This window comes from Hypomesus transpacificus, chromosome 12, assembly GCF_021917145.1.
Source record: "Hypomesus transpacificus isolate Combined female chromosome 12, fHypTra1, whole genome shotgun sequence".
NCBI lineage: Eukaryota > Metazoa > Chordata > Actinopteri > Osmeriformes > Osmeridae > Hypomesus > Hypomesus transpacificus.
In genome coordinates this window covers 10,302,950-10,325,526 of record NC_061071.1, presented here as the reverse complement: position 1 = coordinate 10,325,526, position 22,577 = coordinate 10,302,950, and the positions used below count along the sequence as shown (strand labels likewise).

The 22,577-nt window shown below is 45.2% G+C and overlaps 1 long non-coding RNA gene across 1 annotated transcript in view; it reads left to right on the top strand.

The window, feature by feature from the left end:
* LOC124474842 overlaps positions 1-22,350 on the top strand; it is a 28,260-nt gene extending 5,910 nt beyond the window's left edge. The window contains exons 2-3 of the long non-coding RNA XR_006956864.1: positions 21,251-21,305; positions 21,705-22,350. This is a non-coding gene — a long non-coding RNA (uncharacterized LOC124474842). The remainder of the gene's footprint in view (positions 1-21,250; positions 21,306-21,704) is intronic.
* The last annotated feature ends 227 nt before the right edge of the window (positions 22,351-22,577 follow it).

Sequence of the window (22,577 nt, the reverse complement as noted above, 5' to 3'; positions counted from 1 at the left end):
ATTCTAGCTCAATGGCGCAAATACATAAAAACAAAGTTGACGAAGTGTTAGCTAACTGGTTGCTAGCTAGTAGTGTAGCTGGCTACTAGCTACATGATCCGGTGGTTTGGAGAATTGGATATCACAGAACTACCAGCAGGCATAATGTACTGTTGTCCCCTGGAGAAGCCGGCTTTGCTTTGTTTTGTTTGGCTTCACACCTGACTCTGGACCGGTAGTTAAGTAACAGCTGCTAAATACTTGCTCTGTTTGGGATTGTGACGTTGGTGACATGTGTGACCTTGGCTTGCTGATTAGCTATCGTTACCTTTACTTGTCACAACTTGTCACCACAAAAACTTTAATTATGCCTAACCCGTTCAACGGAATTTTCCAGCCGATACAAGTAAGCACACCAACAACAATAACAGTTTAAGCTACATATAAACCCCAAAATATATTTGAATTGGGTAAGAGGGATTTTGTATTTGGTGGAAGTTTTTGTAGCTGATTCTTACATCTGAAAGTTTCTCTTTATAACTGTTATAGCCTACACTTTGTTACCCACTACACCCACAGTCTTAGTTGGCATGAAAACGTAGTAATGTAATCTACACATAGGTGAAACTCCTGGGGAGGACAGGGGGAAAATCCTGGGATCCTCCATCCTGGGAAAAATATGATTTGTCCCCCCCAATAAATCACTGTAAACATAAGGACATGTCAATAATATTAATAATATACATTTAACATATTTCAATGTAGGCTATGTGTTACAGTAGTAATTTTGGTGTCCCCCTCAGGAATTGCTCTTGAGAAAATGTTATATAATTGTTCCCACCCAAAATGGATAGCAGATCTTTGTCACAGAATCTACGTCATACAGAGTTAGTGAAACGGAGGGTTTGGAGAAGTTGAGGCAGTGACCCGTTATGTCTTGAATGAACGATCGAGACCTGACCTCTGCTCCAACCACCATCTAGTTACTTTGACTAACAACGCTAGCTAACGCTACCCACCACATGCAAAAACAATACGGATTTATGATAATACCACTCTCTGATGCGTTGTGTTCATGGTGTCATCCCTCATTTGTCGCGCCCATGCATATTTCATGATCCAGTTGATTACATTTTCTAGATTTATGTTCATATTTAATAAGCACAGAACATCTTGACACAAAGGGAAAGTGCCTGTACAGCAAAGCGTATCAGAGAAAAGAGTGCATATTTAAGATCGTAATTACAGCGATTCAGTAATTCTGTTGCTTCTTCGCGTCGATGTAAATTACATCTGCTATCAATTACCTTGACACAAGCGCAAATTCACTCATGTTAGGAGGGCGGTAAGAGACAGCAAGCTCAGAGGAACTTGGCGTGTGTTCAGTACCATAAATACAATTTCTCCTCTTGTCCTCATTCCAGTTGATCTGGAATTCAGTCTCTGCATCATAGCAACAGACTCTGCCAACCCTGCGATGTTGGTCGCCTGCAGCCCAACTTTTGATTAAATCTCAGATGGCAAACTCCTTTATCTTAATATAATACAGATTTAATCTCATTGTGTAAAGGAGTGTCTGCCAGCGACCCCGAAAATTGTGAAGAGATGGACTGATAATGATGAGTGATCTGATAACCGCACCTGATGGGGAAGAAAGCCTACCGAGCTAAGATCCTGGCTGGCTTTAACTGCATTCTTATATTATTACCAACATCCAAACGTCTCAGATATAATCACATGCCTTTATTCATCAACTCACATTTGTAGTGAAGACTAGACACCGGTTGACACTTGAATTAAGGACATTTATTACAGCTGGTTCAATTTTTTTTTCCATGTGTGTGTCTTGAAATGGCAATCTTTCATTAACCAAAGCATATTATCATCAATCATGATTCGACAAGAAATCCATTCACACAGTATTCTGACCTTGTCTTGACCCTTTGAGAAAAAAAACGGTGGTGCTGTGAGGGTGATCTAGTTAGAGTTTTGTATTGTGTCTTTTTTAATGAGTATATTCTATATCCAACAAGCAGTGTTGTGTATTCTGAAACTCAATATCGAGGTGTGTTCATAACGTCTGTCGTATGGCTTCTGCTTCGTCATCAGATGTTGGAAAAACAGATTTGAAAGTCATCCCCAACTACTTTTTTGTAGTTTCCTTCTCAAATCGACATACAAACAGCACCTATAGTGAGCTTAACACTGGTACAGTTTTACACCTAGCGAGCAGGTAGCCACAGAGATAGGGTAGACACCAGAAAGTCTGAGGTATCGCTACATTCGACTGTTAACTACAGTATGACAGAGATACCTAAGGGAGCAACAACATGACTCGTTACAAATCCATAAAGGCTCTGGTTTTATCTCTCCTCCCGAAGCTTTAATACAAAAGCTTGAATAATGTTTCTCTCGTTTCCATCTCGACTCAATACTCTCTATCCTGTAGGACCATCATTTTGCAAAATGTAATATATTTACTGCTTATCTAGTTTGGTTGAGACAAAGAGGACTTAAAGAAAAAAGCTTTCATTTTTTCTTTTCATTTTTTTGAAATTCAAGCGAGTTATGAATAAAGGACTTGTGGGAACGCACACACACACACACACACAAACATATAAACGACTGATGAGCTGTAATCAGAACCCTGTGTATCGGAGTTCAAGTCTGATTTGTGTAGCTATGGGCCTGCTATTTACTGTGAATTCATCACCATTAAGAGTGCAATCAATGCTACTGAGGACCAGTGTAGTGCGGAGGTCCCGCGGTCCAGATGGCAGGGTGAGGTTGGCTCCTCACAGCTCCGCCACTTTATTGAGTGCTGCAATTTATTGGGATAGAAAGCTGGGCAGGTCTTCAAATAAAAGCAGTAACTCTTTTTAGCTGCTCGGAAGCAGGTCAGGCATGGCCCCCATCCGGTACACCAAAAGTCTGTCTCCTTCTTCCTCCCTCTCTCTGTTTCTCTCCTCTTTCTGACTCCTCTCTTTCTCTCAGCCTTACTCTCTTTATCTTTCTTTCCCCTCTCTCTCTCTCTCTCTCTCTCTCTCTCTCTCTCTCTCTCTCTCTCTCTCTCTCTCTCTCTCTCTCTCTCTCTCTCTCTCTCTCTCTCTCTCTCCCCTCTCTCTCTCTCTCTCTCTCTCGCTCTCTCTCCCCCTCTCCCCTTTTCTCAGTTCCTCTCCTCACTCTGTCGCTCTCTCTCCTTTTCTCTCTTACTCAGTGCTCAAGTTTATCATTACCAGTCCCTGTAGATGGCTTATTACCTCTTCCTCCCTCGATCGCCCGGTTGAAAGGCCTCCCAGGAACGGATTACAGATCCAATAACGCTGGAGAATCCTTCCCCCGGCAGCTGTTCATGGTGAATGCTGATGAGCATCCAGCAGCCTGTAATAACAGGTGGCTCCGCTACCTGGTGGACAGGCCTGAGAGGCCTCGGGGTGGAGGCGGCCCAGGGCGGAGGAGAACTCGTTCCTGCTAAGTGGACTCGTCTGGGCTTCAGATTATGTTCTCTCGTCGGCCCATCAAGGACACCTCTCTCTGCCTCCTCAGATTCGGGTCATTAGTGATGGGATTGAATAGGCTGCTAAGAAACGGTTAACATGGACTGAGCAGCACCAAAGACTCCTAGTACACCTCTACCTGAATTTGGTGCAAATTACAAATCAACTTGAAACAGATGCGGAGGAGTCATACACGCCCTCTGGAGAGGAGAGAGACAGCCAGCGAGGGCTCTGTCTCTACTGACGATAACTGTTCCCTTTTAGACTGACTTGGATTGACACGTTTCATTTGGATTCCCTGGCTGGGGATGCGGCTGATGTCTAAACGTATGAGTCCTCTCCTCGTTCGTGACGGTGACCTCAGATAACGGCAGGGAAGGAGAGCGAGCGACGAGGAATACACAGGACCTCAGGGGATTGGCTGGCCTTCGGTAAAAGACACAAAGTGTCGTCGCCTTCCGTGGCCATGAAAGAGGGACTGTTTCATTACCCCTACACGGGCCCGGGTGAAATTGAAACGACAGAAATATCTCACATAAAGCATCTTGAGATTTAGCTTTCTCTCTGTGTGGTGTTCCAGTCCTCATTGTGCACCAGGAGAAAAGACCTTCCACTCAGTGTGTGTTTCGTGTTTATGTTGTGTGTGGGGTTTTTCCAAACCCTTGCTTTGTATATGGCGTGCTTTGTATCCAGACAGAAACAAGCATCCAGTGCGCTGGTATTTACTTCTGCGTCATGGAGGATCTGATAACAAAACCAACACAGATCGAGGGTTTCTCCTTCTGTTGTGTTCTCATGGTTGAATCATTTGGGGTTACTGTAATCTTCTGGAAATGTATGAACAGTCACACACAGGTCACCACTTTGTCAAGCGTTAAGACGAGCTTTGGAGGAAAGATCTCACGGTGACAAATTGTATTTGTGATATAAATACAGCTGTCTCAGACAAGTTGAATGAAAGCATGGCACATTAACTTCTGAGGTTTACAGACGTGAAAGACTAATAGGTCTTTTATGGCAGAGCGTTATCATCTGTTTTCATTTCACAAGTATCAAAGTTTTTGTAATTTACAAGGTTGCATCCTAAGATGCAATGTGTGATCCAAGACCCAAAAGGATCGTAATGATGCCTTCCTACTTAGTGATGATCCTGTTATGAGTTAATTGAGTCTTGTAATCCTTCTAGTATGCTTAAATACAAAAGTCAAAACAACCGCTAGCTCCAAGTCATGTCGGAGTCCCTAATGGGCCAGACTCTCCCCTGGTATTGTGAATAATTTATTAGCACAGACGTTCTGCTTGGTTGTAGTTTGATTACGCGACTGCAGAGATTATGGCAGCTTTCTGAACACAGATGTAACTGTGACTGATAAGGTGGGCAGAGAGTGAGGACCAGGCCCCCTCCTACACACACAGACCAGCTCTGTTCCTCCGGCATTACCCAGATCACAGTGCCCATGCTGGAGCTAAGCAGCTGCCATCAAAGCAGGGAGATGAATTGATCTCCACACATCCCTGATTGGTGGAGATTTGAGTTGGTGTGGCGTGGGGGCCGTGATTGGCCTGTTTTGCTGGTTTACTGATGTGGGCCATGTCTCTGGTGAGGACAGAGGGCTGGTCTCCTCGCAGGCCAGGGGGGACAGCGGGGCCTTTAACAGGGTGTTGATGAGCACGGAGCAAGCAGAGGAGGTACATCAAACCATGCTTCTCACAAGCTGGATACATGTATAGCAGTTCATGTTTAGTGGGGTGTGAAATAAACAGCTTTCTGTAAATATCCCCCAAAGAACTGAGGCGTGTGGACTGGCTGACTGGGTGGTTGACTGGGTGGTTGACTGGGTGGTTGACTGGGTGGTTGACTGGCAGGATTTAACACCAGAGGTTTTGATGTGAGGTTTTAGTTTTTAACGGTTTGTGTGTTAGAGTGAACACCGTTTCACACATTTATTTTGACTAAGGTCATGGAGCTTGTAGCCCATGGAGTGGAATTCATAAAAACATATTTTTAGGGAACTCTATTTCCTCCCCAGTTCGGATAAGAAATCTCACATATCCTGTTCAGAGAACAGGAAAAGAAAACCACTCTAGACATTTTCCGCTTTTCTTTCTCACAGACAATCTTTTGTTGAAGATGCTTTGATCTTCTCTTCTGACCAGACAGTTTTCTCTACGTACCTGACTCTATCGTCTATGGTTAACCATCCACTTCGACCGCATGTGGAAAACTGCAGTAGGGATTCAACTAGAATGCTGTACCTGCGTAAAAAATAAACAAGCTGTTCAACGTGTGCTCTTGGAATTGAAGTAACACATTTTCTGTCACATTATTTCTTCAGTACCCAGTGGTGTTATAAAACAACCGTTTGTGGTTGACAAGTGTGAAAGGCAAGATTTGTAGCCCTGGTTGGTATTCACGGCAGATCTTGCTGTAGTGTTCATCTGGTGTGGTTTGCACACTCTGCCGTGGGGTCAACCACCCCACACAGTCCATCTCCTCAGGGGAGATACCCCACTTGTTTTTCTCTTATCTAAGAACAGATAAGCTCCTTCCCTGAGACAGAGAGGCAGCCACATCATCCACTCCCCCCTGTCCATTTCCTCGTCCTGAAATTGCTTGTTCTTTTCCCCCCAATAAAGGATAAGTGAGCCAAATCCTGTGTTTGGGCTCACACACAGGAACTGCGACAAATATTGGCAGTTGCAATAAATCTGATGTATTTGTTCTGTAGATGTACTGTAGTGCATGAATGTCTAGGATTCATGGGATTTCGATTTGCGTTTGTCCCCCGAACCTCACAGGGGAAAAATGGACTTATACACCAGGGTTGAAGTCATTTTCTACTTCCTTGTAGATTTTTGAATTATATTATGTGAACCAGTACTTATTTCCACCTAGATGTGTCCTCAACCCTGAACCTGCCTCTCCAATGACAGTTTCATATTCATCAGTGTTTCTCAGCCGTGTTGACTTGGTTGTCAATCTGCTGATGGCATCATTGCATCTGGCTTGTCAGAGTCCTTCACACTTTGAGTCATCCTTGGATCTCTCTCTTTTTTTTCAACCCTCCTGTAGTTAACCCAGCGAAGGCTTTCCTCTGGTTTGCTGCTGTATGGCTACACAGCTGTTAAAAGGGTTACACTTAACGTGAAGGTTTAGATCAACTACAATATAACTAAATCGCTATACTGACAGTCTAGTATCAACATTGTAGCTGTTAACACTTTGATCCAGTCGCTTGTAAGTTGAACCATGAGCCCCTCCAACGCTTTAATGTGGAGACTCTTTGGGGTTTTATCGACTGTCTTCTCTGTATTATCACTGACTGTGACGCTCACACACTGTCTCTCTCCGTCTGCCTCTCTCTCACACACACACTCACCTAAATTAGACCCCCCCCACACACACACACACACTCACCCAAATTAGACCCACACACACAATTAGAGTTCAGGCTGGCTTGTCTTTCTCCCGCCCACAGCCTTGGGTGTGACACGGTGGCTCTGTGATATGAGTTCCATCCTTCTTCTTTTATCTGATATTCAATCACCTCGTTCTCCAGATGCCTTTTCCCCAATTAGGTTGGCCAAGCCGGGCACACGAGGGTAAGAGGTGATGAAACGCTGAGTGGAAGCGGAAGGCAAATTACAGAAAGAAAAAAAAAGAAGAAAAAAAAACGAATGCCAAAAGAACACTCCATATCAAAGGTCAAAATGGACATTAGAATTCAGGATGGAGGTGCGGTAATTTATTCCCCAAAGTGCTGTAATTCGTTTATGGCTCCATGCCATGTTCAAGGTGAAGGCTGATGAGTAGAGTTTCTGTGTTGAAAGTCACTGGAAGCTACAGTATCCTACCACCTACATTACCATCTGAAACTCTGGCTAGTTTAGTCAGGATACCACAGAGACAATGCAGTGTTTCCCATACATTGATTTATTTGTGGCGACCTTCTACAACAAAACATTGACCGCCACAAATGCATTTTAAACCTAACCCATTGTTTAGTTTTTTTACAGTTTAACATGGGCAAAAAAACTTTGGATTGTAGAGCTCCCGCAACTCTTTGATTTGCTCAACCCCTTCTTGAAAATATTCAAGCTTCAGAAATTCAAATAGAACAAAATGCATGCTGCTCAAATTTGAATGGTGAAATTAGAAAAGATTTGACTGGGAAAAAATGCATTCTGAAAAATTTGAGCCAGAATTTTCAAGATGGAAAATTTGAGAACATGTTCTGACAAATTTATTAGAGGTCCGGTCTGAGGAGAAGTACCATGGTATCCCGGATGTTGCAATCAGAATAAATTGGTCTAAAATTTTGAGACTAAAACATTGGAGACAGAAACATTTTGACAAATTTATTCTAAAAACTATTTAGCGCTCAAATTAATGCAGAGAAGTTTCTCGCACGCAAGGTGCGCTCGCAAGTCCCTGTCTACACTCACATCTAACTGATATGAGGACATAGGATTGGGCTGAACCCCAAATGTTTACTAAGTCTGGCTCCACCCCTGCCTACCGCCACAAATATAATCACATTCTGTGGGAAACACTGCAATGGCCACATTGATCAAACAATTATTTGCAATAATATCAACAAACAAATGTGAAACGTTCCCATAATTCATATATGAATGTTTCCACACATTCTGGGAGCCACAAGCTTTTTCCTCTTGTGATACTCTGGGTTCTCTGGTTTGAACAGCCATCCCTGTCAGTCACTAACACACTCCTCAGCTAGCCTAGCTCACTCTCCATGTTCTCTCTCTTTCTCTCCCCTTTTTCCACTCTCTCTCCCTCCCCGATTCTCTCTCTCCTTCTTTCCCAGCTTCTTTCTCTCTCTCCCACCATTTCTCATCCTCCCTCTTTCTCTCTTCACTCTCGCTCTCTCTCCTTTTCTCTCCCTCTCCCTGTTTGATTAATAGCAGGGGGAACGTTGCGGCCTTAGATGAAGCAATTTGTACAGATTCCTGAAAAAACAATGGCAGTTCATTTTATTGGAAGATGTCCCCAGGGAAAAGGGTAGCGTCCCCCCGCCTCTGCTCCTCCCAACTCCCTCTCCCTCTCCACGATGAACCACGTCATGAGACTGGAAGAGGAGGACGGTGCAGCTCCCACTACACTGTGTTCTTGTTTCGTATGGTCTCGTCTGGTTTTGGTGTTGGGCGCCTGTAGATCTAGGTGGTGCTTCTGTTCTCTTGATCAGTGACCTGAGATGAATCAGCGTTGCCACGCCTGGCTGCGTTCACCCAGTGTGGTACCAGGCAGGGTTCACCCAGTGTGGTACCAGGCAGGGTTCACACAGTGTGGTACCAGGCAGGGTTCACACAGTGTGGTACCAGGCAGGGTTCACCCAGTGTAGTACCAGGCAGGGTTCACCCAGTGTGGTACCAGGCAGGGTTCACACAGTGTGGTACCAGGCAGGGTTCACACAGTGTGGTACCAGGCAGGGTTCACCCAGGGGCTCTCCGTGGTGGGCTGTGTGGGTCACCAGGATCCCTGTGACCGTCCTGTGTTGCTCCCTCTCTCAGGTTTTCCTCATCAAGGTTTGGTTATGAATTAGGCAGTGTAGCACAGGAGGGGGAGGAGGGTGGAGGTGAAGATGGAAGTGACAAGCGAGGGAAGTCAGCAGGTAGGTGAGTCAGCAGGTGGGCGCACTTGGATAATGCACTGCTCTACCTGCAGTAGTCCTCTAGCTAGCTAGCCTCCAGCTCCCCCTCCTAGCTTGCCTCCAGCTCCCCCTCCTAGCTAGCCTCCAGCTCCCCCTCATAGCTTGCCTCCAGCTCCCCCTCCTAGCTAGCCTCCAGCTCCCCCTCCTAGCTTGCCTCCAGCTCCCCCTCCTAGCTTGCCTCCAGCTCCCCCTCCTAGCTTGCCTACAGCTCCCCTTCCGATCTCAAACACTCAGGGCTCGCTCTGCTCCACCTCTTGGCTGGAGTTCAGGGGATCATCTGCTGGGCCTGGTTCTGCTGGTTCTAGTTCTGGTGGGGCTGGTTCTGCTGGTTCTAGTTTTGCTAGCTCGAGTTCTGCTGGGGCAGGTTCTTCTGGTTTTTGTCTTACTGGTCCTGCTGGAGCTGATTTTGCTGGTTCTGGTTCTGCTGGTGTGGGTTCTTCTGGTTCTGGTTATTGTGGTTCTGCTGTTTCTGCTGGTTCTACTGATTGTGGTTCTTCTGGTGCTGGTTATTTTGAAGCCCTCTCTGTTTGACAGGCTGGACTATCTCCTGTTCTGAGGGAAGGGGGATGGATCGAGGCTGAGGGAAGGTGTGTCTCACAGCTGTGAGCCACAGTGCATCACATGCAGGAAGGCTATGTATACTCACACAATATTGTCTGACTGTTGAAAGAGGTATGAATTGTGAGGAGAGAGAGAGAGAGGGAGAGAGAGAGAGAGAGAGGGAGAGAGGGAGAGAGGTAGGGAGTTACAGACAGAGAGAGAGGGAGGGAGGCAGGAAGAAAGACGGCATCAAGGAAAATATTCTGCTCAGTTCACTGCCATCTCGGGCCTATGCATAAATGAATATAAATAGCTTGTTGAAAGCTGTACTGCTTAGAACTATCTAGACACATGGCTGATATTTGTAATCAGTGAACTCACAGTCTCCAGGATGAGCCGGTGTGATAAGACAGGGCAGGGGCGGGTGTATTTCATCCAAACACTTTTATTATTATCGCTTCTTTTCTGTCTCTTTTTTTCCTCGGCCACATAATTTTTTTTAATTAATAGTATTTTCCCCCTGTGTTCATATTTACCACCTGTGTGTACTTGAATACAGGTAGAGTTTGTTGGCTTCTGTCCATTCGGTGATTCCGGCCAACCACTTTCAAAGCACGTTGTGTACTAGCAGATCCAGGCGGCCATAAACACTCATTTTCCCAGTCAAGTGAAATCTTTTATGAGGGCTTTTGCATTGGTTACTGTACGCATCATCCTCCTCTATCCACAGGGCTGCCCACCCACTGCTGTGTGTGAGTGTGTGTGTGTGTGTGTGTGTGTGAGTGTGTGTGAGTGTGTGAGTGTGTGTGAGTGTGTGTGTGTGTGTGAGTGTGTGTGAGTGTGTTTATGTTAGTGAGTGTGCTCCTGAATCACTCAAACGTTGTGTGCTTAAGTTGCAGTGTTTGTGAGTGAGTGGGTTAGTGAGTGTGTGAGTGAGTGAGTGAGAGTGCACGTGAGAGTGCACGTGCTTATTTAAGTGTGTGTTTGGGCTCCATCTGTGCTCCAGTTATGATGTATTCCCTCCCCAGCCTCAGTCTCATGAACACAAGTTTGTTTTTCACGCTGACTGACCGTGCCCCACCTGGACGGAGAGCCCTCTGAAGAGAGATGACATTCTGACACGATATTAGCTGTGGAGGGGTTTTAGCTCATGACTTCACGACAGAGACTGGCTAATAATCCAGTCCAGGTTCGTCCAGTGTAATGGGTGTTCCATGGTTAATTGTATTTTCTGTCATCTGTTTAACAGCTGTTATTATAATTTTTTTCCGTTTTGTTGTGTTTCTGCTTTTCCATCTGCTGTGCTGTCAGGACTGTCCTACCCATGGGACAAGAGTGATGAGGAATGATGAACTATATATAGGTTTTCTTCCTTCCTACTTTACTGTCATCCTTTCTGTTATTTTTTACTTTGAAGGGAGTGGTAATAGTTACCTTTTTTCAAGGCACTTGGCCACAAGACTCAGACATGCAGTTCTGAACACAACCGGCTGAGCAAGACAGTTGGCCTGTCTCTGTTAACAACTGGGTTCGTTTTTCATATTAATGTAACAACCCTAACTGCTTTTCAATAGTGTGTGTGCATGCAGGTTTTTTAGCGTGGTGATACATACTCACTCAGACAATGTTTTTGCAAAACCTCACACTCCGTGGATTCCAGTAGCCCAGAGCAATATTTCTGTGTTTTGAATCCAGTGGTGATTGTGATCAGATCTGTCTGGACTCCACAGACACACAACAAGCATCCCTGTTCAAGGAAACGTCTTTCCATCTCAACAGAGGGGAGATCTGGGAGAACAATTACATTCATGTTTCATTTAGCCTGTCGAAGGACTGTGTGTTTGCTGTTGGTATGTAGCCCGGGGCGTCTGTGTGTATCTCTGAGCAGAAATAGGCTAGTCGAGACTGCTCTCTGTGCAGGAAGAGGCTGGTAGACCTGCTCTCTGTGCAGGAAGAGGCTGGTAGACCTGCTCTCTCTGCAGGAAGAGGCTGGTAGACCTGCTCTCTCAGGCTGGTAGAGAGCTGCTCTCTCAGGCTGGTAGATCTGAAGGTGGGGTGAGAGCGGTGCTTAAAGCTCAACTCGCTGCCTTCCATTGTATCCCCAAGCACCCACCCTGCCTGCTCCATGATTAAGTCTCGACAAAGGGGTTAAAAGCTGGAATAATCCTATTGATCGACGACGACTGAACCTTCTCTGTAATCCCATTGTGGGAGAATCAGTGGTTGAATGGAAGGGGGGGGGGGGGGGGGGGGGGGGGGGGGGGGGGGGGGGGCGGTGAGTGTACACGTCAATACTTCAGCACAGGTGGATTTCGGTGGGAAAACGATTTATTTATTCCTCGCCACGTCGGTTGTTGTGGCGCGTGTCTGATTGCTCACTCAGTGGCCCGTTTTAGAAACATTAGGAAGATGGAATGCAGAGCCACAGCTTCAGTTCTGAGCTGATCTGGCAAGCGCTGGGACTTAACACAACCGTCCTAATGAGTCACTCTCTTCTTCTTCTTCTTCATCATCACACTCCTGTTCTTCTCTCTTCCTCATCCCTCTGTCACACACCTGCAGTCGTTTCACTCCACAGAACTTTCCATCTTTTGTCTTCTGCAGCTAAACTTTCTGATCTCTCTCTCTACCATCTCTCTCTCTCTCCCTACCATCTCTCCCTCCCCTTGTCCTGCTTGACTGTGGCAGGGCAGGTCTGTGGCAGCAGATTCACTAGAAGATTCACTAGCATGGTTGCAGATTCACTAGCATGGCAGCAGATTCACTAGCATGGCAGCAGATTCACTAGCATGGTAGCAGATTCACTACAATGGCAGCAGATTCACTAGCATGGCAGAAGATTCACTAGCAGATTCACTAGCAGATTCACTAGCATGGCAACAGATTCACTAGCATGGCAGCAGATTTACTAGCATGGCAGCAGATTCACTAGCATGGCAGCAGATTCACTAGCATGGCAGCAGATTCACTAGCATGGCAGCAGATTCACTAGCATGGTAGCAGATTCACTACAATGGCAGCAGATTCACTAGCATGGCAGAATATTCACTAGCAGGTTCACTAGCAGATTCACTAGCATGGCAACAGATTCACTAGCATGGCAGCAGATTCACTAGCGCTAATACGGGCGGTGTCTGTCTATGAAGAAGAGAAAGGCAAGCGGGGATGAGCTGTGTTCCTCTGCCTCCCACTTCTCAGACTTCAGGGAACTCCAACCGCCTCCGGTCGAGTGCTTTTGACAAATGTCTAATGTTGACAATTTCTTAGCAAGACGAAGGGTAGATGTCATTTCCTGCTAAATGATTTGTTGCAACCGCAAGCTACTGAGCACTTTCTGGTGTTCCCACGGTAACTTTAAGTGTTTTGTTTTGAAATACTTTTTTTTTCTGCTTGGGTTGCATTCCTGGGTTAGGAGCTTCTGTAGAACTTGTTGGTTTTCGGTCTCGTCTTTGTTGGATGTTCATTTTTAAGTGTTGTATCGCAAGACTCCAACCTCTGGTGTGAATACTGCTTCCTTCTGTCTCAAGGGCCCTTCTAGATACATACCCAGGTTGAAGACAGGATCTTCTCAATAGATCTTTTCTCTTTCCCCATTTTCTCTCACTCAGCTTTTTCACTTTCCTTTTCTCTCTCTCGCTCTTTCCCAGCTTTCTATCAGCCCAGTCTTCCAGCCAACTATCTCTGAGTAAATAAAACATTCAAGGTTTTGTCAAAACTTCACCATTGACTGTTTTTTTTGTTTTTTCGTTAAGTTAAGTAACTCCAGGGGGGAGAAAAGCAAGAGTTTCCCACAGAAATACATCAATTAGCCTCCATTAAAACATTCAACCTCGCCTTTTTGTTGATTAGTATGTCTCTGCTTTTTGTTAAAAGGCCTGTCAGGGGATATATGGTGTTAGAGTTAGAGTAAGATGCAGTGAGACTTCTGGAACGTACGGCTGCATGAAATGAAGACCCTTTTCAGTGGGGTACAGAATTATGTGTACAGCCATTATGTGTCTCTGTTCGAAGCGTAATTGTGGGAGAGCTACCTCTTTATGTAGCTGGATAAAATATAACTGTCATTAGGGCTTGATAGATGGGTGTTCAATATTTGAAAAATTGCAATGTTTTGGTTTCATAAAAGTATTTCTATTCATTTTTATCTTACCTATTATTATTGATAATTACAAATACGCCTGTCTTGTAATTTTTCCCATGTTTATGTTAAAATCTGGAAAATCGATTTAGAATTCTAACAAGCTTTATCTGATTGGTTATGTTCCCCTTCTGGGTGGCCTTATGTAAATGTGTGTCATTGTTGACGCTTCATTACAGCAACGTGCCGTTTTCCCCATCACCCATAATGCACCTCTGCACCCTTTGCTTTGACGAGCGCTGAACTAACTTCCCCAATGTTTGTCCTTTCCTTATTATCCTAACAAGCATGCCCTCCAGCCTGGTGCGGCAGCTGTAATCCAATCAACTCTCACGGTCTGGCCAACCTCTATCTTCTCTGTTCCCTACACCCTGGCAAGGATAATGAATCTTTTGCATATTCATAGCAGCAATAAGCAAAGGGAACAATGATTAATTGAGTGTACAGTTTCTCTGAAAGTAAAGATAGTTTTTTCAGGTTAAACAGTCACACAGCAAAGAATATCCAATTTTATAGACCAATAAAATGACTATAGTTCTTGCTCAAGCTAATTAAAAGCCCAATAATCTATAAATAGGTGTTTGTTTATTTAGGAGCAGGACATAGATTATGGGGAGACAGGCCTGTGAGCTAGCCAGATTAAATTAACCCTCAGTAGGGCTAAATCAAAGCCCGGGCGCCTGCGCTGAGAAAGCATTGATCTCCCATCAAAACACTGTCAGTTACAGCAAATAGCCTGGAGCAGTGAGGAATACTGTGTTGTGCTGACATTACTCTGCGCTCAGCCTCCTCTACCTTCAAACACTGCTCGCCTGGCCGTCTGGACAAACCAAAGCCAATCTTTCTTCCTCCTCCTCTTCCTTCTCCCCTTCCTCGCTACAGAGTGTGTGTGTATTTTCATGCATTTTCTCCTTGTGCCGGGCCCAACCCTTGCATCAGCCTCTTGCACGTAGTGGCCAGTCCCTCTGTCAGGCCCTGTGGTGTAATTGCAACAATTAGCAATACCGTGGAGAGAAGGCCCTTGGGGTCCACTAATGACTGCACTATGATGGAGAAGCAGGGGCCATTATCCTAGACGGTAGTTTGGGGAGGCAGGGAGGGGCTTTTGGTCTGGAGAGGATGAAAAGGGAGGTGTGGTGGAGTGGGGGGGGGGGGGGTGGAGTGGGAGAGGGTCAGTCCGACGTCGTCTGATCCAGGGCGAGAGACAGAGTGGCTCAGCAGAGCAGACAAGCCACTCTCCAGAGTGCTGACAGACCCTGGCGGAGAGAGAGAGATGAAGGAAAAAGAGGGAGATGGGGAGAGAGAGAGAGAGAGAGAGAGAGAGAGAGAGAGAGAGAGAGAGAGAGAGAGAGAGAGAGAGAGAGAGAGAGAGAGAGAGAGAGAATAGGGGAGAAGGGGGCAGTGATTGAAAGAGTGGAAGAGATGGATAGAGAGGGAGAGAGATGGAGGGAGAGAGAGAGGCTGTTCAGTGAGATCAAAGGCTCTCTCTTCAAGGCAGGAGTTGTCTTCTCCCTACTTTGACTGTGTGTCAATAGAGGCTGAGGGCGGAGCCGCTGTGAAGAGGAACGAAGAGGAATCCAGGTTGTTTGATTAAACTAGCTCCGGTAACCAACTGGAGCTGTCCAGGTCTGCGTTCTGTTTTCATCTCAGGAACGTGACCGTGGCTGTACCAGTGTGTTAACAGCCTGACAGTGTGTGACTCCAGGTCGTCACGGCGATTTATGGCGTGATTCGTTCAAATGAATTATGTCAGGTTGCTAAGCGTTTATTTCCATGCCCCCACGTGTTGATATCGTAACATGGTCACATTAGAGAGAGAGACAGAGAGAGAGACGGAGGTTAAACATAGCGAAAGAGCGAGATTGATGTTAAAGAGAGAGAGACCGAGAGAGAGAGAGAGAGAGAGAGAGAACATGCTTCCACTGATGGCAGACTTAATGATGCCTGGAAAGCGCGTTTCTCATTAGACATGACCATAATGAACCGCGAGGTTATGCTGAGAATCTGGGCCTGGGTGACCTATATTCCTCTGGGAGCAGAGTCTCATCAGGCAGACAAGACAGGAGAGATGTGTGTGTGTGTGTGGGGGGGGGAGGGAGGGCACCTGCAAGGTGGCGCTGGTAACTAAGCCGACACTTATGATCACTGAAATATTCAAACTTTTCATTCCCGTACATGTTAGAATTTATCGAATGGAATGTATTCACCAACCTGCCATCCTGGTGAAATTATAACATTATTATGTATGAGCATCAGAGATATTTATACTGTTAATAAGCCAGATAGTGGAGAGTGGCGGTGTATTAATTATATATATATAAAAATTATTGGGGCATTTGTGGAAAGAGATATATGTACCGTTCAAGTAACACTAGAACTAAATAAGCAGTGCATATTTCTGTAGAAGTGTGTGGATGTGTGATATTGTCGAGTGTAATGCCCTCATTACATCACTGTCCACGAAAGATGGCACTTCAACGAGCTCTGCATTTTCTCCCTCACCTCTCTCTATTCCACCTCCCATTGAAGCACTCGACAAGAACAGTGGGCAGAGCCTTGGAAAGACGCATGTTGTGAGGACATTATGTGCGTGAGGACAGGACACGCAAAGCTCACTATTACAACATTTAACTTGCAGCAGCCGTAACAAGCAGGCCTATACTGTAGGCCGGTAGATTTGTTCGGCCCACAGTAGTGTAGATGCATGCGCATACGTGGTTTCAGCTATTGCAAATTCGCGTTTGTTCGCATTCTATTTATTTAGGCAGGCGCTTATTTTCAAAGCGATGAGCCTATAAATGGTGCATGGGATACAGTAGCCACCCCATTTACCGTTTTGTGTCGTTTGAATTCACACGGGGTCAGTATCGTAACTACATCCTTAAAGATCCTGTAAAGTGCAACTGAAAATGAGTTTAAAGTTCATAACAATAACTATCCATAACGATGGAAAGATAACTATCCATCCAAATTAGAATGAAAAACAACACCGACAAGTATGTTAAATTAGGCTTTGAAATCGTGAGAAAGTCAGCAGTCTTCTCTGCTTGATACTGTGGGGGCATGCCGCCTGAGGAGCTGAATCTCCGCCCCCTCAAATTTATTGAATTTTGCAACAACAGCTAACGTAGCTAAATCAATTGCAGATATCAGAACAGACCTACCTGCAGTCTCTGAGTGTTTTATGTATTAATGACTTTGTCTTTGCATCGTACCAGCTGAGTAACAGAATGCAACCATCTGTGATCTGACGTAGATAGGTCGCTGAGACGTAGATCGGTCAGGTTTTTGCTCCGCTTATACAAAACCTGAGCTGAAAACGGGTGAGAAACTGTTCAACGGTCTACATTTCAGTGCAACGTTTTCGCGCTTTGCACATGCTTTCAGGAACTCATTTCACACGTATATAATGTACTGAGAAGCAAATCATGGAATTTGCTTTACAGGATCTTTAAGTTTTTTAAGTTGTTGTTCTGGTATTTTCCAACTTTTGTTCCTCGATACACCCTTCCTTCATTGAACGTCACCTTACACCAATGTTTGTAAAGCTATTTTGCTAAATATCTCTGAGGGCCACATCCCACACAGTAGATCTGGTTGCAGTGGGACTAATTTGTCAAATCCCATCGTTTCCAAGCTGTGCCTTGACGACACGATGGCTGGCTGTGTTTCGATGAATCTCACATGTTTAATGTCATCCATCTCCAGAGACTTCTCAGGCTCTAACGAATGTTGACAGCGGTCCTTAAGGACGTACGGGGAGCTGAAGGTTAATCGTCCTGTTTCCCCGGTGGTGCTGTCGGGATTCGATTGGCATCCCTTTCAACCGCCGGCGCCTCGCTTTGAATTCAGAACGCAGCCGCCACCAGCTCTCCACTCCGTAATTGGGATCGGAAAGAGCTGGGCGTCGGGGGAGAAAGTTTAAAGGAACAACGTCCACTGGCTGATGCCTTAGGGCTCCAGTCACATGGATGGAACTGATGACTCAGATGAAGGACGGGGGGGGCGTGTGTTGGGGATTATTCATCAACATGTAGGCTTACATCCGTGATATCTGTCATAATGTCAGTCTTTTTAACAGTTTAACACTTTTTTTTTTTTTTTTTACAGTTAGTAAAACAGGCTTGGCAAACCAATTGAAATGAATTAGGTAATACCCATTTTAGATTAAAAAACACGTTGAACCGATCTTGAATGATCATCACATTCTCTAAATATGCTTTCATAAACCTCGTACAAATGATATACAATTATTTTATAATACAAGGCAGCAGAAGCTGCTTAGAAACCTGTAAAGTCATTGCAGTTTGTTTTCCAGTTATGTACTTCAGTATTACATTGAAATAACCTTTGTTTTAGCCTGCTTAGACATCAGAATGATGTATCACACTGTTCCAAAAATATCACCACTCACACCAGAAGTTAGGTGACACTGTTTATTACGAAAACAAACCTGTCACAAAGGAGTCTGTCTGTAAAAAGTATTTGAAACAAGTTCAAAATAAGAATTAAATTGTTAGCGCTGTCTGAGTCGTTCATCGTCAGGAGGGATTAAAAGGATAATTATTGTTGTCAGCTGAAATAAAAATGCAGCAATTTTCATTTATTCTCCCATTGTCGAATAATAAAGTGACTTTTATTTCTTTCCTCGCCTCCCTTTGTAATGATAGCGATAACTCACATTATGCTGATTAGCGCACAGACAGGCCTGCATAACGTATTCAAAACGGTTCAATTATTCCCTCTCTAGATAAATGGAATAAACTGCAAACAGTGGCATGTTTTTCACAGGGATAAGTGCACCGGAGTTATGGTAATAATAGCCCGTGGTATTGTAGCAAGGTGTTAGTACGCCCTGTCTGGAATACACTACTGTTTGGGTTTCTCTGGAGCTCTGTTGGTTGGGCCCAGGGTGTGCACTCTATAGCGGTGGTCCTCACCTCTGGTCCTCACTCCTGGTCCTTACTCCTGGTCCTCACTCCTGGCCCTCACCTCTGGTCCTCACTCCTGGTCCTCACCCCCTGGTCCTCACCTCTGGTCCTCACTCCTGGCCCTCACCCCCTGGTCCTCACCTCTGGTCCTCACCTCTGGTGCTCACCTCTGGTCCTCACTCCTGGTCCTCACCTCTGGTCCTCACCTCTGGTCCTCACTCCTGGTCCTCACCCCTAGTCCTCACCCCTGAATCTCACCCCCTGCCCTTCATGTTCTTGATGTTTCCCTGCTCCAACACACCTGGTTCTCACCCCCTGCCCTGCATGTTCTACATGTATCCCTGCTCCAACACACCTGGTTCTGAAGAGTGGTCGTTACCAGGCTTCTACTGAGCTTCATAACAAACAGTAATTGGAACAACAGGATGGGGTCCCTGAGGATCAGGGGTGAGAACCAAGTGTGTGTGAGGTGGGTGGGTGAGGGTGTGGGTAAGGTTGTGGGTGAGGGTGAATGTTTGCTTGGTCTGTATACTTTTGGTAGTAATTAGTGTCGGAATGCCGTATCGCTCCTAGCTAGATCAGTTGTTAGAATCTGGGTTCAAAGTTGACATCTTCTCACTTTTCTTCTTCATTATTATCTCTCTCTCTTTCTCTCTCTCTCACACACACACACGCACGCAGCATGTAGTTTGACCTAGTAGGGCCTGAGGCAGTCTGTGTGAGGCCTTGTTTTCTACCTTTACAGGAAATGACACGGCCGTCTCTCTGTCTCCGGTTTACTGCCAGCAACCAGCTACCGTTACAAAAACCAAACTTTTTACCACACATCCATGTTTCGCCTTAACGCACTGTTTTCTCAAGTCAGAGTACTCTCCATTATATTCCCATTTCGAAGCACTGAAGACACTCGGAGGAGAGGGGTTCTCAGTAACGACTTGCAATTCATTCACACTCTTACCCTGTACTGACTGAACCAGGTTTCTGCCTATTTTTCTTTTTTCTGTGCCTACCTGGTTTACACGTTTTTCTTGTGAGAACAAGTAGTGGTTAGTGGAATGAACCTCAGAACTGGTCAGAGTCTACTGTAATCTGGGACAGTAAATTATAGTTATAATTTTTTCTCTCAACCTCGGATCTGTGGTAAACAACAATTTGTACTGCTTCTGAAACTCAGAAAGTGACCAAAACATTTAACAATGCTGTTGAAAGAGTAAAGTGACAAACATAAACTCTAAAAGCAGGTGTTTTTGTCATTGTTGCTATATACTTAAGCAGGGGAGATGTTATCGTCGCACCGTAGTGCTGTATAATTGTAGTGCACACTCACAGTAGTTTTATTTTTGTTCATGTTTGCTGTAATTGCGATGCGCAGGCTGATTCTTGACCACCAGATATTTCCAAACTACGCACTTCTGATCCTCGATCTTCTGCTGAGGATTCTATAACCACCTGTCATTTGGGATACAAGTGTGAGCTAAATTAAGAATGGGATACGTTTTCTTATTTATGATGTTTATACAATTCTCAAACAAATCCCCCTCAGAAATGAGCTCTTGATCAAACGACACTCTTACGAGATCACATGTATTTATCCCACATAGGAATACTACCATCCAGAGAAATAAAACCACAAAGTATTTCATGATTATTTCAGCAAATTAATTTCATCGTGCCACAGTGAACCACGGAAACATATTAATCAGGTGAAAAACTCAATCTGATGCGAAATCATTTCATTTGACCTTTTCTGGCGTAATTGAGTGTGAATGATGTGTCCTCATGAAAAAACGTACATCAATAGCTCCTCAGGCTCCTCCTCCTTGGCTGTTGCCATGGGAGACAGCCAAACGGCTGCAGAATACTGATCAGCCATTGGCTGATTGAACTTCAAGCTTGCCACATGTTCGGTGTCAGAATGAATTTGCTTTAAACCCTGCCTAGTTTGCTTGAGTTGGACCACATCTGTTGTGTGAGATTCCTACACTCTACGACAGATGGAGAACTTCATTACTTTTGAATGATGATCTTACATACAAGGTGTTTGGCTTGTTAATGAATTCGGGGTTTTCATGGCTTCTTAATGCAGATATCTGCAGTCCCTGCATCCATGAATTACCACAGTTATAACAGACAGGATCTGATGTTGAAACGCATGTGAGGACTGGATAGATGATTCCTTCTCTTCTGCTTCCTCCCTTATATTTCAACCCTTCCTCCATCTCTCCATTTTTTCACTAGTCACACTTTCACACTCTCATCCTCTTTCTCATCCTCTTTCTCATCCTCTCTCTCTCTCTCTCTCTCTCTCTCTCTCTCTCTCTCTCTCTCTCTCTCTCTCTCTCTCTCTCTCTCCAGTTTTTCACTAGTCAGTACCTCTCATCCTCTCCCCTCTCTCTTTCTCTCTCCCTCCCTCTGCCTCCTCTCCGTCATGTATCTCTCCTCTCTTTTCCTCTCCCCCTCTCCTTCCCCTGACGTGTGTTGTCCTGTTTGCAGGGAGGCTGTGAGGAGGGAACCTTCTGTTCTGCTCTGGAAGAGAGCCAGCGGTGAGGTATGCCACTCTGACCCTCCTGCAAGCTTCCACACACCCAAACACATGCAGGCTTCCACACACCCAAACACACGCAGGCTTCCACACACCCAAACACACGCAAGCTTCCACACACCCAAACACACGCAAGCTTCCACACACCCAAACACATGCAAGCTTCCACACACCCAAACACATGCAAGCTTCCACACACCCAAACACATGCAAGCTTCCACACACCCAAACACATGCAAGCCTCCACACACCCAAACACATGCAAGCTTCCACACACCCAAACACATGCAAGCTTCCACACACCCAAACACACAGGGATTTTGTAGCCCTGAAAGCAGTCTCTCACGGTTAATAACAGGAAATGTTGACATTAGATACGTTCTTCTGTCCGCTCTTCCTGTTTAGGATATGGAGCCCTGATGTGTCCTCTGAAAATCAACCTCCCTCCTTCTCACTTCATCCTTCTCCATTTCTCCCTTCTCTCTCTCTCTCTCCCTCCTCCTTCCCTCGCTCCTCCCCCTCCCCCTCTCTCTGAGCCTGCATGATGACCCTGTAGCGGAGCGTGTTTTGATCAAACAGTGGGGTCAGACTCCAGCTCCTCCTGGGCCGCCCGAGGTCACCTGGCGAGGAGCGACGACCTTCAGCAGCTCTCTCTTGCTGTTGCCGCGCGCGGCGTAAAGGTCACCATGACGACCTGAACGAGTTTAGAAGCCGCAGCAGTGCTTAGCTGCTGCAGGGCCCAGTGAAGAGTTCCTCCCACACACATAATTACAGCTGAATAGTTATTAACATGTTTTTTTTTTTCTTTGCAATTGAGAGTGTTGTATCGCACTAATAATCTGTATTCGATTTGCATTTTAAAACCCTATTGTGTTTGAGGGTCATTGTTCATTTCACGAGAAGGCCCACTGACTCCCTCCTCATTACGTTCTGCTGCTTGAGAACACGAACGGGAACCGCACTGATAAAGAAGGAGAACGCAGAACGATAACGTAATGACATTTAATTAATTATCTAATTAAAGTCACAGAGATACAGTTACAAAATTGGTTCTGACACAGGAGTAACAGTACCATAATTGCAGCGTCACATCTAATGAGTTTATTAAACATTCACATTTACTGTACAGTACATGTACTCTAGAGAGACAGAGTCGCTTTATTTATTGATTGTCTCATTTTCCTCATTCATTTTTTATTCAGATTTTTAAACAGAATCCAGCTCAAAATGTCTCTGTGATGATTGTCTGAGGCTCTGTGTAATAACAGAGCACAAACC